Genomic DNA, 12,701 nt, shown 5'->3' on the forward strand with positions numbered 1-12,701 from the left:
TGTGATGCTTGGTGGCGACGCCTCGCTGCAGAAGCAGTGGTTAAAAGTGCTCTGTTAGGCGTGTGCTCTGTAAACTGAGAATGCATGCAAATAACGTCTGGGGCTGCCGTGCGTGTAGGAGGGCGTGGGCGCGCCCGGCGCTGAGCAGAGGAATTGCCGAGGGGAGTGATCCCGCGACGGCGGCAGGGGCAAGGAGCCGTGGAGACCGGTAAGGCAGGATTATTTTGTGTGTCCAGGGACTCCTTGCGTAGAGGGAGTGCTTTGTGTGGGAAGCGAGGAGAACGCCGATTCCTGACAGTACCCCCCTCTTCAGGAACGGCCTCAGGACGGTCCAAGAACGGTTTCTCTGGAAACTTTTTCCTGAAGGACTTAAGAAGGGCCGGGGCATGAATGTCCTTTGAAGGTACCCAGGATCTCTCTTCAGGGCTAAAGCCCTTCCACTGCACCAAGAACTGAAGCTGACCCCTGGATAGGCGAGAATCCAAAAGAGAGTGAACTTCGTATTCCTCGTTATTTTGTACAGTAATGGGATCCAGTCTACGAGTCTAATCCGGAAAGAAGTGACTGGAGATAAATAGTTTAAAGAGGGATACATGGAAGACTTTGGGAATCTTCATACTGGATGGTAGTTGGAGCCGGAATGCCACAGGATTGATTTGTTCACAAATAGGGAAGGGACCGAGGAACTTAGGTGCCAGTTTAGGAGATGGTACCTTGAGGTGGATATTCCTAGAAGAGAGCCATACCAAATCCCCTGGTTTGTAACTGGGCGCCGAACGACGACGACGATCGGCCTGTAGTTTCGATCTGCGGGAGGAGTTGAGAAGGGTAGACTGAATCCTGGACCATGCGGTTTGGAGGGAAGAAATGCGTTCATCTACGGCTGTTACTCCAGAAGGAATGTTGGGGATGGGAAGACAGGGATGATGGAACCCATAATTTATAAAGAAGGGAGTCTCCCGGGTGGACTCGTTTCTTGCAGAATTGATGGCAGACTCTGCCCAAGAGAGGAGTTGAGGCCAATCATCCTGGAAATCAGATATAAAACATCTCAGGTACTTCTCCAGGGATTGATTGATTCTCTCCGTTTGTCCATTGGACTGAGGATGATAGGCGGAAGAGAAGGAAGAAGAGATGCCCAATCTCTTTGTGAAAGCTCTCCAAAATTTGGATACGAACTGAGAACCTCTGTCAGAAACAATGGACGAAGGAATCCCATGAATCCGGAAAATCTGCTCCGTAAAGATATCAGCAAGGGCGGGGGAGGTGGGTAATCCTTTAAGTGGAATGAAATGGGACATCTTCGAGAACCTGTCCACGACCACCAAGATAGTGTTCATTCCTCTGGACCTGGGCAACTCCACGATGAAGTCCATAGAAATGTGGGACCAGGGGCGGTCGGGAACTGGAAGGGGTAACAGAAAACCCTGAGGCTTTTGACGGAGAGTCTTGCTTTGAGCGCACGTGGGGCATGCGTGGGTAAATTCCAGAATATCTTGAGACATCCTTGGCCACCAGAAATTCCGATGAATGAGATCAGTAGTCTTCTTAAAACCTGGATGACCTGCAGATTTAGAGGAGTGACCCCAAGACAGGACTTCTGGAACAAATTTGGATGGTGCAAAGAGTTTGTTGTCGGGAACGACCAAGTCCTTGGGAATGCGTCTCTGGGAGTGCAAAATCTTGTCAAGATTCTTGAAAGTAGACGTGGCGAGAATCCTCTCATGTGGAAGGATATTCTCCAACGTTTCCTCTGGCCTCTCCTCAGAAGAATGTTTTCGGGGAAGTGCGTCTGCCTTTACGTTCTTGGTCCCGGGGATATAGGACAGGTGAAAATCGAATCGAGAAAAAAAAAGAGCCCAACGAGTCTGTCGTGGACCAAGGCGTCGAGCATTCTCTATGTAAAGAAGGTTCTTGTGGTCCGTGAGAATAGTAAACGGCTCTTTCGACCCCTCCAGCAGGTGTCTCCACTCTTGAAGAGCCATCTTCACGGCCAGAAGTTCCCTGTTACCCACGTCATAGTTCCTCTCGGCAGACAAGAATTTCTTGGAAAAATATGCACAGGGATGTAACTTATCTTGGGACGTGGGTCTCTGAGACAGAACGGCACCAGCGCCGCAATCAGAAGCGTCGACCTCCAGTACAAAGGGAAGTTCAATGTCGGGATGACGGAGAATAGGTGCGGATATAAAGGCTACCTTGAGTGTCTCGAAGGTGGAGATGGCCTCGGATGACCAAGCAGAAGGATCAGCTCCTTTTTTGGTGAGCGCAGTAAGGGGTGCCACAATGGTGGAAAAACTCTGTATAAACTTACGATAATAATTAGCGAAGCCTAAAAAATGTTGTATGGCCTTGAGAGAATTGGGTCTTGGCCATTCAGTGACCGCTTGAAGTTTACCGGAGTCCATCATAAACCCCTCATCTGAAATGATGTACCCCAGGAACGGAGTAGAAGTCGTATGAAAGGTGCACTTCTCCAGTTTAGCGTATAAATGGTGTTCACGGAGACGGGAAAGGACGTAGGAGGTGTGGCGTATATGGTCCTGGAGATCTTTGGAAAAAATCAGGATATCATCCAAGTATACAATAACAAAAATATTGAGTACCTTACGAAAGACGTCGTTGATGAAATCCTGGAAGACAGCGGGAGCATTACATAAGCCGAAAGGCATTACCAGTTATTCGTAGTGTCCACTACGCGTGTTGAAGGCCGTCTTCCATTCATCCCCCTTCCTGATGCGCACCAGGTTATAGGCACACGTAGATCCAACTTGGAAAAAATCTTGGCCCCCTGTAATTTATCGAACAGTACGGTAATAAGGGGAAGGGGGTAACGATTCTTAATAGTGATGTGGTTTAAACCCCTGTTGTCGATGCAAGGCCTCAACGACCCATCCTTTTTCTTGACGAAGAAAAACCAAGCCCCTGCTGGGGAATTGGAGTGACGAATAAAGCCTTTCTTGAGATTCTCCTGGATATATTCATCCATAGCGTGAGATTCTGGTAACGACAAGGGGTAGGTCTTGGTCTTGGGTAGGGAGTAACCAGGAACTAGATCGATTGGACAATCGTAAGTCCTGTGTGGCGGCAAGAGGTCTGACTGTACCTTATTGAAAACGTCCCGGAATTGATGGTAAACGGAAGGTAGAATAACTTCGGGAACAGAGGTATTGGCCAGCAGTTGATGAGTCTCGCCTGACCTCGGCCTCAAGGAAATGGGAGCGGAGGAAGTCCAGTCAATGAGAGGATTGTTAAGCTGTAGGCAAGGAAGACCAAGGGTGATGGGTATCCCAGGAGCGTGAATGGCATCGAGAACTAAGGTCTCCTTGTGTAGATGGGAAGACAGAAGCAAGGGAGCCGTCTCTAAGGAGATGTGGGCCGGGGTAAGAGGACGTCCATCGATACCGACGAGTGCAATGGGACCCTCTTTCTCACTAGTGGTATGCGGTTAACCCTGGCGAATTCTAGATCCACGAAGTTTCCTCCAGCTCCTGAGTCAATGAAAGCGGCGGTAGAAGTCTTGAACTTATCGCCTGAAAGGAAGACTGGAAATGTAAATTTCTTAGGGAGTTCACCTTTAAGAAGGGGACGTGGAGACATTACACCCAAAGAGAGCCCCTCTGTACTCACTGGGTGTTCCCGTTTCCCGGACACAATGGACACTCCCGAACCCGATGTTCCATGGATCCGCAGTAGAAACACAATCCCCCGGCGTGGCGGAACTGCCGTATCGGTGTGCGGATGCGTTGTACCCCCAATTGCATTGGCTCTGGTAACTCCAGTGCAGGACGAAGAGGTGTGGTAGCACTGGAGGGAGCAGGAGTGCTGCTGAAAGTACTGGAGAACAGAACTTGAAAGTTATGGAAGCGAGCGCGCTAACGCTCTGAGCGGCGTACCTGGATGCGTTGATCCACTCGGATGGCCAAATCAATCAGGACCTCCAGTTGATCCGGCCTGGATTGGCGAGAGAGTTCGTCCTTGATGGGATCTGCCAGGCCTTGCCAGAATACGGAGACAAGAGCCTCTTGTCCCCAGTTAGTCTCGGCTGCTAGAGTCCAGAATTCCACAGCATACTGCGTCACCGTTCGCCGTCCCTGCATGATCTGGCAGTGAGGAGGATATAAATGTAGGCTACTTTCTTGCGATCAGTATTGTAGTGATGGGGGGCCATTTCAAACTGTACCTCACTCTGGTTTAGGAAACCCCTACAATCTTGCGGTTCACCTGCATAAGGTTTGGGAGGAGGAATCCTTACATCTGAGCTGCTAACTGCGCTTGCGGAGTGGGGGCTTACATCTGGCGGGGTCGCGGTCGGTACCCTGTCTGAGAGTACTGCGACCTGGCGTGTAAGTGCCACAATTTGATCCGCCATGGCCTGGTTTTGCTGAAGCAGATTAGAGAGAAACTGCTGTAGTTCGGTCTGGTCTGCGTCTTGTGGGCTCGACATAATGTTACGCCGGTGCTGCCCGCAGACCAGACCCATCCCCTGTGCTGAGGTGGGACGTAGGGATACACGCACCCGCAGCAAAGGGAGCGTGTCCGGAGTGTGGTGTTATTGTTGCCAGGCCAGGTATTGTAGTGAAGACAATACTTGCCGGTACCGGTAGTAGAGAAGGAGTAGTTATTGCCGTTGCCAAGGTCAGGGATGCCAGAAGTCACAAAGTCCAAGTAGAGCCAAAGTCGAGAGCCAGAAAAGGTAATCGTCCAATCCGCGTCAATACCTGAGGAGTCACTGAGAGAATAGTCAAATGCTTCCATACAGAACTATGTCGAGTGACGAGTGATGGGAAGCACAGGCATAATAAAGCTGGGCAGGCCAATGGGAAAAGGAGGCAGGCCTGGAGGACTGCAAGGAGTCCTCCCTGATAGGAGAGAGGTGTTACAGCCCAGCTGAGGTTAATCATTGATTTGCCTTGAACTGTGTGATGCTTGGGGGCGACGCCTCGCTGCAGAAGCAGTGGTTAAAAGTGCTCTGTTAAGCGTGTGCTCCGTAAACTGAGAATGCATGCACATAACGTCTGGGGCTGGTGTGCGTGTAGGAGGGCGTGGGCGCGCCCGGCGCTAAGCAGAGGAATCGCCGAGGTGAGTGATCCCATGACGGCAGCAGGGGCGAGGAGCCGTGGAGACCGGTAAGGCAGGATTATTTTGTGTGTCCAGGGACTCCTTGCGTAGAGGGAGTGCTTTGTGTGGGAAGCGAGGAGAACGCCGATTCCTGACAACAGCAAATCAAGCTTTTAAAACAACATCCTTTCTTACCCTGTATGTATATATTGATCTAGACATACATACATACATACATACATACAGTGGCAAGAAATGATATACCAAAAATAAATAAATACACATGTAAAAAAGCTTTAAAAAAAAGAACAAGTTAAATAAAATTCATTTCTTTAGTTCACTTACCATTATTTGACCCACTCACCGACTCCCGTTGAACAGCTTACTCTCGAACCAATCCACGCACAGGAACCCAAAAAATAATAAACCATAAAATAATAAACATTAAAATAAAAATCCAAAACAATCCACGGGTCTTCTATTTGTAATCCATCTTCATCTGTATTCTTCTTTCTTCTATCTGCGGCTCTCTTCCGGGGTCTTCATGTCTTCTACGGCCACGCCCTGGCCTTCTTCTTCTGTAGGAGGTCCTTCCTCCTCGGCGTCTGCCTTCAAAATGAGACAACATAGGCTTTTAAAGGCCTATGACGTGACATTTTCACCTAATTGGCCCGTGAAAACCATGCGTTTTGGGCGAGAAAAAAAAATGATGACGTCACTTAAAGGCAATGAAAGCACAGCCAATCAGAATGGCTTTGCTTCAATTGCCTTTAAGATGACGTCATGAAAAGAAACATGGCCAGCCTCACATGGTACGGTAGCCAATCAGAGCGTGGGAACTCTATCTCAACTCTGATTGGCTCTAGTATACCATCTGACAGAGGCTTCGGGGCAGAGCGGATGTGACGTCATTGAAAGCCTGTCACATGGTACTAGAGCCAATCAGAGTTGGGATGGAGTTCCCACGCTCTGATTGGCTACCGTACCATGTGAGGCCGGCCATGTTTCTTGAATCCTGTATGTAAAAGAATAAATCATGTATTTATGGGGGGGCACAGGGGGTGGGTAATGTATTTATTAAATAGAATGATGTTTATTGTGGGGCAGTGTATTGTTTTTATTGTGGGTACTGGGGGTGGGGGGAGGGGGTATTGGCCCCAAGGGTATGTGGTAGGCCTCCATTGTGGGTAGTGGGTGAGGGTGGTTAAGCCTCACGGGGTGTGGGGTTAGAGTGGAAGGGTATGTAGGCCTCCCGAGTGGTGGGTGATTGTGGGTTAACCCCTTAATGACTGTAGCGGTTAATAACCGCTATGGTGATTATGGGGTTAGGGGACATTACATTGGATGTTTTCATTCTTGTGTCTGTTTTGCAGCAGCGGAGGGGGCATGAACAGGATGAAGATTAGGTTGGCCTTCATCGTGCCAGCCAGACATGGGTAAGTGCTATATGTATTTAATGTATTGATTGGTGTTTATGTATTTAAAATGGGCACATTCACTATGATCCATTTGTGGATAATAGTAATTGTGGCCATTACTATACTGTATGTGTTAAAGGGGGGGGGGGTTATTTATTTATAAGTATGTATGTGTTTTGACATTAATTTGGGGGGGCACATAATTGGTACTGCAGGCCTGCGGGTAACACCCGAGGGCCCCTGCCGGCCTATAGTATCATTGATGTGCATATATGTGTATGTTAGGGATTATAGGGGTTGTTATATATATATATATTTTTTTTTATTATTTATTTAGTGTGGGGCTGTTGTGTGTGATTTTTTTATATTGTGGGTAGCGGGGTGGGTGAAGGGGGTATTAGCCCCAACGGTGGTTGTTTAGGGCGTGCGGGTGGGTAGCGGGAGGCCTTAACCCCTTCATGACCGTAGCGGTATTAACTGCTACGGTGGTGAAGGGGTTAAGTGCACCCGCAACCCCCCCGCAAGCCCTAAACAAACAACAAGGGCCAAATACCCCCTTCACCCACCCCCGCTACCCACAATAAAGCTGGCACAGTGGGTTAACCTCTTTATTGCCTTAACGGTTAGCCGCTAAGGTAATGAAGTGGGCTTTACATGCATTTTTCCTGCCTCGGATGCATGCCGGGGGGCTCCAGTGCTGGTATCAGCTCCGGAGACCCCCAGCATCAGTCACAGGCAGGTAAAAGGCCTGATTTTTTCTAAGTGTCGACCTTGCCGATGCTTCTCCTCCACCAACTTGCCAACTTTAGTTGGCGGGCTGGATTGGCGTTAAATTCTCAATTCTGGAGTGCCGGTCAGCAGCGAAAAGCTGATCGGGGCTACCTGAATTCAGCCGTGTTCAAAAAGTACCGATAAGTGGCTTATCGGCACCCGGCTGCTGCTAAGTTTTTATCGGCAACCAAAATTGTCGATTTTTCCCACTTATCGGCGCTTACTGAATCAGGAAGGCAATTTTGCCGAAAAAATGGTGAAAAACGGCTTTTCGGCGCTTACTGCATGAGGCCCTATGTTCAGATAATGACATATTCCTTGCACGGTCAAGAGATATGTCTGATAGATTTTTAGCCAGTGGTTATTCTGCCAAAGATGTTCTAGCTGCTTTTACTAGAGCAGATACTATGGATAGAGAGGTTCTCATCCGTAGAAAAAGGTTTTCAACCAATAGAGAGAGAATTAAATTGCCATACTCTAACTCTTTACAGAGTCCATTCTTTAATACAACATATAGACAGCAATCTCAACAAATTTGTAATATAGGGTATCATGCAGTAAGCAGCGAAGAAATGCATTCCCCAGTTTAGCAATTAGCCATGTTTTTGGCGTGTTTACGTCACTGTATGCTGTAAGTGGCGAAATGTGCGGCGAATCAATGCGCCGCCACCATTAGCAAATATGTGGACTCGCATGGCGGGAATGTTGAAATGGCGTGTACGCACCGCGTGTGGCGTGCACGCACCGCCACTGGCGTGCACGTACCCCCAATGGCGTTCTGTTTCTGAATCGCACGCTTAAACAACCAATGGCGTGATTGTGCGGCCTATTTAAAGGTAACATTTGTTTATATTCTTTCTCTGTGTTGTTGTGAGAGAGAGGGAGTGACGGACAGAGCTGTGCATTGTGACAGTACTTCATACAGGTGTTGATTGATTTGTGTTGTGGTGTAATATTTTGCTTAGCATTTGTTGTTATTGTCTATTTGAATTTGTTTAGTGAGTTTGAGGTTTATTTTTGTTGTGTTGTTTGTGAGTGCTACAGGTATGTACGGGAGGCGTGGCAGTCAGAGGACTGATGCTGGGGTGAGTGATGTGAGTCAGGAGAGTGATGTTGCTGACAGTGTTGATGCTGACTTCAGTCCTGAGAGTCAGGACAGTGATGCTCCTGTGAGAAGTCGTGTGAGAGAGGAGAGTGATGCAAGGGTTAGTGCTGGTTCTCGTGTGAGTAGTCGTGTGAGAGAGGGGACTGATGCAAGGGTGAGTGGTGCTTCTCGTGTGAGTAGTCGTGTGAGAGAGGGGACTGATGCAAGGGTGAGTGCTGCTTCTTGTGTGAGTAGCCGTGTGAGAGAGGGCAGTGATGGTAGGGTGAGTGGTGCTCGTGTGAGTAAGGGGACGCGTGGTGGTGGTGTGCGTCGTGGTGCTGTGGCGTCTGATGGTGCATTGCTTCTGGATTCTCTTCCATTGGAAGAAGGGGAGTCCAGTCAGCAGCAGGCAGGTGCCAATGCAGCACGTGCTTCAAGGACTAAAAAGACAGTGCCAAGAAATAAAAGATTTAATCAAGCAGAAATGACAGCCCTTGTGACGGGCATTGTGGCAAAATATGACCAGCTCTGTGGTAATTTAGTAGGTAAGATATTGTAATCCTTCATTATGTTTTCTATTATATTCCTATGATTATGCTTAAATATGTTGTAATACATGTGATTTCATGGCCTTTATGTATGTCATATGTAATACATGGTATATATATGACAGTATGTAAAGGAGGTTAAGGATGTATGTTAAAGTCATGTGTGTATTTATAAATATAATGGATCTAATAGATCTGACTACATAATGATTGTATGCACATTATCAGTGAATCTTACAAATTTTTATTGCATTTATATATTATAATGGAGGTAATCTTCATTACTGATTAATTCCCTTCTACCAGTAGTTTAAGGCAGCATGCAAAGTACTGTGATTTTAAAATCATTATTTTTCATGTATTTGCTATTCTACATAGGTGATGAATATTCATGTCTTGCGGTATTAATGTTACATGTGATCAATTTCTTTATGTATACTTATGTATATGTTTTTTTATGTCAACATCTGTATACATATATGTTATACTATATATTTCCCCATACACAGCATATATCAATATCCAAACTCTTACTCTCCCTTTGTGTACACACACAACACATTCGCTATACACACACAAAATAGTGGTACACACAACATAATAAACGCACACACCACACCTCACATTCAAAATGGAGTTGGAGCAGTTATCATAAGCATCAACCCCATCACCACACCCCACACACACATGAACCCCATCCCCCCACCCACACATCAACATTATGTTACACTCTAATGTTGCATTAATGGAGGGGAGGAGTCCAATAGTGTCTAACTTATTGTCCAATCCCCTGTCGTGTAAGTGTTAGGCCTCGTTTAGGGTGGTTCCTTTGGAGGCACTGTGTGCGGACATCAGCTACAATGTATTAAATCTGAACTGTGGTTGTCATGGTAGCAGGTGGCCTGTGTTTGAACTATGTAGTTTATGCAGGCTAAAGTTTAATGAAGCAAACCATACGTTTTTAAAAGCTGCTGCAGCGTCACTGTGACCTACACAGCCAATTGCATCATTCTTGAGAATGAGTTCAACAGTGCAACTTCTATCCCTAACCTGCCGTCTGTATCCCCTCCCCCTCTCTGCCTCCTCAACACGTGATTACATCTGATGACAGTATGAACACACATTGGCCATCCCACTGCCGCCCTCCCTCAGTAACCCACTCCCTACAACTCTTGTTTTTGCTACCCTGAACGAGGCTTAATGCTGAATATGTTATGTAATAAAAAAAATTATGTTATTGAATGTGCCACATTCATGCATGATTACAACACATACCATTATGTAATCCTACTTCAGTGCTGCTCAAATAGTTATGAATTTACCCAGAATAATGGCATGTTTCTATACTATTACATGTTCACGTCAGATGGATAAATTAGTGGCACAGTTGTATTTATGTATTTTTAGAGGCAGCTGTGCTTTGTTTTCTTGTGAAGCAAAACATGCACTGGTTGCAGCGTTATCACCCTGGTGTTCTGCATGTGTCTGTGCAAGCATTCTTAGTAAAGATGCATGTATTATGACATCTTCTGACTATCATTCTACATTTACACCATGATGTAAATATTATTATGCACACCCATATATGTATTATTTAATGTGGCACATTGTTAACATTAATTCTCATATTCTAAAAGTGTACACTATTGCATGCATTGTTCATAACTGAATTATAAATTTTCTTGATAGTACAACATTATTCTATTATTTTTAAAGCCAGGACCAGTTCCACAATTCGCCGTCAGTTATGGGAGGAAATTCATGTTTCCGTCTCAGCATGTGGAAATCAGGTCCGGACATTGAAGAATTGTAGGAAAAAAATTGACGATATACGGAGAAATTTGAAAAATGCCATTCAATTTGGACGCAGGCATGCTTCTGGGACTGGAGGTGGACCACCAGCATCACCTATTACATTCACCCCTTTGGAGGAGATGTTGAGGGAAAAAATGTTACCTGTTGTAATAACAGGATTACATGGAGACAGGAATATAGGAGTTTATCCACAAATTTTCCCACCAGGTGATTAATCTCTATATATTTCATGTTTATAATACTGTTTATTATAATGTGACAGTTGAGGAAATAGTTGAATAATGTTTAATTTCAAATAACATATAGGGTATTAACAATCTGCAGAATAACGTTTCTCCTTTTTAGTGTTAAAATGAAATAGTGTAGAAATCATTATCTAATAATTTGTCAGTAACTTCAGTACTTGGGGTTACTTATGAAACTGTCTACGTGCATTATTGTGTGACGTTACACATGAAGTTGTTGACGAAGTGCATACTTCAAATAAGGCTTTATGCTATCATAAACATGTTATTTTTCTGTTATATTTTTCATTAACCTTCTAACATTCAAAATTGTCATCTTGTGAATTTTATTTTTGTTACTTTCATATAGTTACACCTGTGCCTCCGAACAACCAAGAAGAGGTGGTCACATCCGATTCCTCTTTAGCATCATCACTTTTGGAAGGTGAGTCTATCATGTTAGCATTTTTTTTTGTGTTTTTGTTCCTGTAACTAACATGATGTTTCAACATACATAACAACCACATGTGGGAGATATGATCATAATTATTATTAGAAACATGACTTATGTAGTTGCACTCATTTAAATAGCAGCACCACATGACATGCTTTGTGATGTAATTTAGCACTAATAATGCAGGAAACATTATAACTGTTGGTAGTATGTAACTTCATTAAATAGTCACCATCTCAAATACATATATACACTACCGACACACTTTATTGCTCATCGGCCAGATCCGCAAGCCGGGAGATTTCCTGGCTTGCTAGTGGCCGCCCCTCGGCGTGCCGCGCGTCACCGACGCGCAGTCACGCGTCATCGGAAGCCTGCGCCCCCTGCACGCGCGTCCAGGGCTCCCCGAGGGAGCTCTGGTGTCCCGCGATGTGGGGGACAGCGGCAGGGGGTTCTGGGGGACCCGGCGGACCCGGCAGTGGGAGGGAGAGCGCCCCGATCGGAGGGCGCTCTTCCGCTGATTCGGCGCGCGCCCGTCACCCTCCGGCGCGCGCCAGGCTACTGCTGTGGCCGAGAACGGGCAAATGCTCGAATAAACTCGGCCGCAGCAGTACGTACATATTTGTGACAAAACTGTTTTTCATACATTAACGTTACTATTGTATGTTCAACATGACATACACACAAGTAAATATTGTACAATGACATACTAGTATAATTGTAATAGTAACTTTGTATGGAACATGTTGTATTTGTCATGTTCCTCTAAATAGGATGTGTGTTTGTTTACTGTGTATGGTGTCCCTTGCACTGTTCCTTGTATGAAGTGAACACACATCAAAATTAAATCAGACAGTTACATAATCCATTGCAGCACTGGTCTTTATTAAATTATGCTGTACAGCCTGTGCTTGTGCTTCCATACACCCTTATGTCACAAGTAACACATCCAGCAACACAATGTTGGTAATGGAATTGTTCTAGAATATGTGTAGACGTTACACTAATGCCTATTACGTTAAAACATATGTTCATCATTTATGTTGCAGCCTGTGTCAGAACCAGTATTTATAATACTTTTCTGCATAATTCATGTCACCATTGTCACCACATGTCACCATTTGAGTGTAACAATAATGTTTAACTGGTCATGAATAATGCAACATCAAAAAAAATATAGCGAAATATTAATGATTTATTTTGTAATATGTCATAATGGTTAATTTTTAACATACACATGGAGACATGAAACCATGTCAACAATGACAAATGTTAATGTTTTTTTTGTCCCCCAAAACTAGGCATTGCATCTGAACAACATCAGAG

This window comes from Ascaphus truei, chromosome 1, assembly GCF_040206685.1.
Source record: "Ascaphus truei isolate aAscTru1 chromosome 1, aAscTru1.hap1, whole genome shotgun sequence".
In the NCBI taxonomy this organism is placed as follows: Eukaryota; Metazoa; Chordata; class Amphibia; order Anura; family Ascaphidae; genus Ascaphus; species Ascaphus truei.